The 7,657-nt window shown below is 35.4% G+C and overlaps 1 long non-coding RNA gene across 1 annotated transcript; it reads right to left on the bottom strand.

Moving 5' to 3' along the window:
- Positions 1 to 1,849: 1,849 nt before the first annotated feature.
- LOC101262481 (uncharacterized) lies at positions 1,850 to 6,110 on the bottom strand. The gene is made up of 2 exons (XR_183253.5): positions 5,315 to 6,110; positions 1,850 to 2,864 (listed from the first exon to the last, which is right to left on the bottom strand). It is a non-coding gene; the product is annotated as an uncharacterized lncRNA (long non-coding RNA).
- Between the last annotated feature and the right edge of the window lie 1,547 nt (positions 6,111 to 7,657).

Raw genomic sequence — 7,657 nt, 5'->3', positions numbered from 1 at the left:
GTAGAGAGAACCCTTTACAATCAACTTGCAAGCCTTTAGACACGAAATGATCTTACCCCTAGGATTTGAGTTTTCTCTCTTCCACTAAAAAATGGGTTCATTTGGAAATTGAAATTTGACTGCCCTTGTCCTACAATCAATAATAGAAAAGCAATCATGCAACCAATCCATTCCCAATATGACATTAAAAATCTAGCATATCAAGTTCTTTCAACTGAACTAATGTAACTCTATTGGGAAAAGAAATAGGACAACCTTTATAGAGTCTTTTAGCCACCACGAAATCTCCCATCAGGGTAAAAACCGAAAAGGGTTAATCTAATATGTCGGGTCGTATATCAAATTTCATGGTTACAAGAGGGGTCACAACTAAAAATGTAGCTCCGATATCAAACAAAGAATATACATTAAAGGAAAATAATTGTAACATAGCGGTAACCACATTCGGTGAACTCTCTTGATCACCTCGGGATTGGAGAGCATAAAAGCGATTCTTTTAAGGAGCATCCAGATTTGGGGCATTTGCTTGTGCTTGAGAATTTTCCTTTGAGAATTCATAGAGAAATCTCTCTTGATGTGACCACTTTGCCACAACTATTGCAATTACCCGTGCCAACTAGACACTTACCATCATGTTTTCTACCATATTTTGCATTAAGAGGCTTCTCGATATAAGAACCACCACCTTTCCCCTCTTGGGGCTTGGGAGTAGATACCTTACTCTTATTGACCCTAGGAGCATTAGCAGGGACATGATTGGAAAACCTCTTCTTCAACCTTAGTTTGTCTTGAATCTCAAATCTAGTTTTAGAAGAATTTCTATCTTCGGTTCTCACCTTCTTTAACTCTCTACCAATTTGCTTGAGTTTTTGCTCCTAAATTTGCTCGACATGAACCATAAGACGAGAAATGTCCATGATAGGAATAAACATAGCCAACTTACAGTCATTAACCACAAGATCGGATATCCCCGTGACGAATTTTTTCATCTTAGACCTAGAATTCTCTACTATAGTGGGAGCATACTTGGATAGTTGAGTGAACTTGAGGATATATTTCTTCACACTCAAGTTCCCTTGGCAAAAATTTATGAATTTTAGCATCTTACTCTCCTTTAGTTCCAAGGGAAAGAACCTATCAAGGAAAGTCATCTTGAAAGCTCCCCAAGTAATCTGACCTTCTCTAACTGGTCTCTCATCCTTCCATTGTTCATATCAAACTTGAGCAACGTCTTTGAGTTGATAGGCGGCTAGTTACACCTATTCTTGAGGAGACACACCCATAGAATTAAGAACTTTGAACACAAAGCCTTGTAGGTCCTTTTACACCTTAGAATCAAATAAAGTACGGGGATTCATCCTTGTGAAATCCTTAATCATTGAAGTAGTAGTGCTGGGGTTCACTTGCACCCTAGCTGCCCTAGCCACTTGAGTATACAACACTTAAGTCAATCTATGAATGGTCGACCTTATCTCAAGGTTAGACATAGCCCTTTCTTAAATAGGAAACTGACGGTTTTGAGGAGCTTTAGGGGGAACCACCTTGTTTTACGAAAACACATAAGTAAAGTAAAAATGACTAAATTTCAAAAATTCAATCAATCTTATGATTTAAGAAAAATTGACTTTCCAAATCAATAGAGTCTCCACTTAATTTTTTTTTAGTAAAAATCAAGAAAACATAAAATTATTTTTTCAAAGATTTAAAACAGATAAAAATCAGTTGAAAAGCGTTTGAAGTTCAAATATACATTCTGATAAGGTGTTAGGCCCTCGAAATGCCCACTAACTCGCAGTTGACCGGTGATTTGACAAAAATGACCTTCTAAATAAATTTTAAAATAATAACGGACCAGAATGAATTGATTTTGCAATTGATGCTGCAAATTGTAAAAAATGAGAGTTGAAATGCAAAGGAGACAGGATCTGCCTCCCCCAGGGTTTGCTTCTAACGCTGCTGATGGGAGACCTCATATCTACTTCCCTTCTTCAAATATGGATCCAACTCAGAACCATCCATCTACACCTTCTCAGACTCCGTCGGTTATAGATCTGACTACCAATCATGACCATGTAGATTGTATGACCACTTTAGGGGATCTGGTTCTTTTGGATTATGATTCTTGATCAAATGTCTCATCATCCACCACTGTAGTATCAGATTACACCCTTGAAAGAAGCGTTCTCCACTTTGACATTTGTGTAAAATACTATAGATGTCGGCAAAAATCATAGGCCCTAAAGTGTAGTACTTTATTGATGATTTATAGTCCACTCCGTAAAAGATGGCATGAGTGACCATAAAAATGGTGCGATGAATAGTGTATTTTGGCCCTTGAGGGAAAACCATCGTTCCGAGTAAACATATTGTAAATGCGAGGGGACTTGGCGCTTTCCATTTTTCTTTTGAAATGAAATCCTCTTTATATTTCTCATAAGCGATAATATAGTTTTCTTAAAGGTATATTTGGGCTGGGATATTGTCCATACACTCGTTTTTAACCTATGACAGTTTTTCTCTTTTGGCGAAATCCCATATTATAGGATTTAGGAGATCTGTATTTGGATTTCGTTTCCTATTGTTGCACATGGATACACTTTTGTAACTCGTGAGGACTTCTACTATTGTTGGCGTCAACTTCACTTCCCTAAATCGAAAGACCATATGCTCGCTATCCCAAAATTTCACCATTGTTTCTAATTAGGTCAGGCCAAACATTCATCTCTAGCATTGACAAGAGGTAACCTATGTGTTTCTGAATGATTATTTTATCGTCATTGTTCATGAAGCTCCACCATACTTTAAGGAAGGGATCAGGGACGGTAGCCATTCTTGTTTTAAAAGTTTCGTGTGTCGGATTCATCCTGCAAAATAGCAGACAAAGATTAGTTAACCCCTACCCCCGTAGACAACAAATCATTTTAAAAACAAACAAACATCCTTCAATTATCACAGAAACATGATTGTCTATTTTGGCAATTTGGGCCAAGTAGACAAAAGGTGGACTTCTAATGGACCCCACACGCCTTGGATGTTGGGTCGTCCTAGTTTAAATGCTCCAACATTCGGGATTTTGGCTCGGTTCTACTCTAGTTGAATAGGAGTGACTTTTGAAAAGACTGGAAACCCAAATGGACAATTTGGCCTGGACTCGCGACAACCATTGGACGCATAACGAACCAATAAATTGCCACTAACTCCGAAAGAAGGTGAGAATAAAATTCCGGTTGCGGTTCCGCAAACCGTCCTTTAATGTACTATAAAATATATATCAGAAATATGTCATGATATGCAATGTCATTTTATAATTTAAGCAATTTAATCAATATAAACAATTCAATAATAACCCTTACTCTAAATAGTCAAATTATTTTTGTTAGAACTTAATTAATCCTCAGCGAAGTCGTCATTTCTGTTTTACGAAAATATTTAGTAAAGTAAAAATGAATAAGTTTCGAAAAATCAATTAATCTTATGATTTAAGAAAAATCGACTTTCCAAATTAACAGAGTCGCCACTTGATTTTTTTTAGTAAAAATCTAGAAAACTTAAAATTATTTTTTCCAAGATTTAATACAGAAAAAATTAGTTGAAAAGAGTTTGAAGTTCAAATATACATTCCGAGAAGGTGTTAGGCCCTTGGAATGCTCGCTAACTCGCGGTTGACCGGCCATTTGACTAAAATGACCTTCTAAAATTATAAAATGATAACTAAGTAAATTTTTTTTTACTTGCATGTTCTTATTTTCTTCTAATTATATGTTAAGGGAAAATAACTAGGGAGGATCATTCATTCTTAAGGGAAGAGATTCAAGTGTAGACTAAACTAAAATAAAAGCTAAATAAAAAATAATAAAATAAAATAACTATTTACCTTTTTCGGATATATATATATATATATATATATATATAAACGAAATGACCATCTTTGAGGATTAATTAAATCAAAACGAAAACAAAATAATGTTAGGCAACATAATCACAAATAAATAAGGATGAAAAGAGGAAAATGTCAATTTTGGGCTTTGACCCCAATCCTGTTAATGGGCATGCTGGAATTTTATGATTTTTGGGTCCATTTCATTCTGTTGAAAAATTTGTTATACCCCTTATGTATATTATTGTATACGGGCCATATTTTGGAACTTTTTCCTATATATTGAGCTATATATGCACGTACACGACCCAACTTAATGTCCGTGCACCTGTATCAATTTTTGGGCCCCATATTTCTGTATTATGATATGTATATTAGTGTATATGTATGTATACAAGCCATATTTTCAGCTTGTTTAAAAATTTCCAGAGCATGAAAATTATTTTCTGTTTGAATTAGTCAATTTTCAACCTGTACACCTGCCTTACGATTTCCGACGGGGTCTGACTTGAGAAACACGAATATTAGGCCTTTATGGCCCGATGGAATTAGCAAGGTGAAGAGATAAGATTCCATAAGGACTCATGGAGAGATCTCACATGAAAAAGAACACATAAATAAGAGTTAACATCTACTCACAATGATAAAAACAACAAAAATGAGCACAGGAAATTTAATTGATCTAGACCGACTTTAAATGAAATTCAACTGACCATAAACAATAAGAAATGTATCATGATACTCAAGGGCAAAGGGAGTCATGAAACTTATATTCAACAAGATATCATTTCAAAAAAAAAAATGGAGGCACAAAGCAGCTTGAAAATTAGATTAGATAATAGTCATCATATTAGGAAATAATGGTGGTAAAATGACCAAAATCCTGAGAGAGATTATGTCACTTAGTAGTTATAATCTCTTAGCAATACAACTGCCACGTGAAATATATTTCTACCTCCTATTTTAACATAACCAACATGTAATAATATTAATGAATGAACCACTACAATTGTTTAAAAACGAACATTCATTCAAATCAATATGCCTATTACAATGTCCACTCTTAACTTAGCTAAAGCAAAAAAACTAAGCAGTGTAACACATTATACCAAATGATTCATAAATATTACCCACATGTTCAACTATAAGGAAAAAAGGTAAGAACTCTAAGGAGAAACAAGCAGCAAATATGACTTGGAGCAATTGAAAGATAAGCACTAACATGTGAACCCCAACAAAGAGCAAAAAAGTAGAGACATTGACTATAAAACGCTACAACATTCCATCAACATTAAGGATGACAACATAGCTTATTCCAAAATGAACAGGGCTTGTCAAGATACCAAATCTCGACCAACCAAATGTGTAACTAAAGATAACAACACCATGTCAAAATGGCAAAGTCGAAAAGAGTGTTATGAAGGGAGGAAATATTACCTTTTCCCGGGCAGCGACTGGGACATACGAGTTGAACGACGACCTTCACCACGACTGAAATGTCAACTAGCTTCAGTGAACAGAAAATGAAAAACAGATATGAAAGTTCAAATTTCAAGTCTCTATCTTCTTTTATTATCTTGTATACATTTTTATATGCGTACAGCCATTTCCTTTCTGTTATTTTTTATTTGCTACTGTCTCCTTTCCAACTCTATTTTTTTTCCAAAATCTTTCTATTTTTGTTGAGCAAGAAATTCTCAGAAGACTAAAACTTAACGCAGAAATCTTTTCTTGTCCTCCACATAAAATTTTTCTCCCCTTTGAATGAGCCGGAAGAGATGTTTAAATAGAAGGGGAATTAGGTCACAATTTTGAAGGATAAACCGGTGAATCTTGGAGAAATTCGGGGCAAAATCGAGAATCCCATAACCTACTCCAAACTTCAAAACCCTTTCCCTTTTTGGACGAAAAAACTTTCTGAGAGTCCAACTTCAAACTAGAAGAGGAAAGGGGAATGAATGGGTTTGATTGACTCAATCGTCCTCGGGGAGATGTGGATCGATCTCACCTCCCCAAAGATGATTTCGCGTGCCCTGTTCTGCTGCTGTGAGAACAGACGAGAAAGGGTTATTGCGTAAGGGACAAAGAATCGCAAAGTTCCGCCTGTAGGGGCGGTGATTTGGATTGTTGAGCGTCGTCGTTGACGCGCTGAAATTGGACGTGTTTTGGGATTTTTCGTTGATCTGGCTATCGTACGTTCTGCTCCTTTGGGAAGAAGACAAATATCTGGGCCGGGTTAAAGGATTAAACTGGGTTGGGTAAATGAAATTGTTGGGTTGGGCTGGGTTACAGGGAAAAGGGAATGAGGGATTTTCTAGGAATTAGTGCGAAGGTTTTGGATTAAAATTGGGTCCGACAGGTGGCCTAATTTTGCAATTACATACATGGATGTTGAATTGCAATTATAGCCACAAACAAAAGTTGACCAAATTGAGTCAATTATCAAATCCGGCTAAAATTTAAATAAAATCGAATCGATATTAATTAAATTACGAGCTTCTTATCTTTAACAACATAAAATAGTTAACTTAAATATAACTAAGGACTCAAAACTATGCGCTACTAGTTTAACCGAAGTTTAATTTATTCAAATAAGTAAAAATCAAAATCGTTTTTGATGTGATTTTCGACAATTTAGAAAACACAAAATTATAAAACATATGTATAACTTAACTATAACAAAATAAACTAATAAACTTAACTATGTTAGGGATCCGAATTACAAGTCACTAAAACTAATTTTATAAAGCGTTAAGTAAAACTAAAATCTTTTACAATGATTTTTTGAGTGTCAAAACTGTCCGTCGTTTATTTGGATTGATGCAAGAAATTCGAAAAAAATGAAGTTGACCAAATCAATTTTGACCGACCACGCATTAATCTCTAGAGGAGGGATTTGGGTACGGTCTTTAGGAATTATGGTCGATCCCAGAAAATTGGTTTCCTACATATCTCAGGATATTGGAGAAATTAGGCCACTTGTAGTTCGATACGCTTGATTTAACTCACGATTTTAAAAGATTCCGAAAGAAATCCCAATACCGAATTATGAAATGATTGAGATGCTTGAGAATAAGATTCAAGAGTGGATGTTGAAACAAAGTCTGACTTTCAACACTGAGCTCGCCTACATATCCTTAAACTTAGGAATCAGGCTGCCTGTAGTTTGACTCGATTGGTTGAAAAGAAAATATATTATGCTAGATAACCTTGGGTTCTTGATAAGTGGCAAATTAAGTCGAGTATGAAAAGGAGGTTTGTAACCTCTTATTCATGAATGTGGCGTGCTTCACAACCATAATTAAGAACTTTCACGGACATAATTTTCAAAGCTCTTGGTGTATCGTCACTCAGATTGGAAACTTGCTTTCGACATATATCAAGATTTTTAGATGCAAGACTGAAACTGACAAAAGCCAAAGAAAAACTTACATGCCTTCTGATAGGGGTGTGGTTTAATTGTGGTGGAAGTCACTCCTCTGGTCGCGTCCTAAGATTTTGATAATTTTATTTCGACTATGTCCTAGTTCGCTACTAAGAAAAAGTTCCACGTTGTGCTGCATCCTTTTTTGATGTTGTCCGCACCGGTGGTTTTTTTGGAGAATTCATCCTTTCGGATGCTCTAAAAAAACTGAGATAAAAAATCATCACCTTAAAAATTCAATTCAAAAGGGAGATGGTTTGTTTTACCGCATTGACACTTAGTTGTTCTCCTTCCCATTTGACGTTAACTCGATAGTTTTGACGTAATGCAAATAAAACTTATGTCTTATGCTTGCA

This window comes from Solanum lycopersicum, chromosome 11 (assembly GCF_036512215.1).
Source record: "Solanum lycopersicum chromosome 11, SLM_r2.1".
Lineage (NCBI taxonomy): Eukaryota > Viridiplantae > Streptophyta > Magnoliopsida > Solanales > Solanaceae > Solanum > Solanum lycopersicum.
This window is presented reverse-complemented; position numbering and strand designations above follow the sequence as displayed.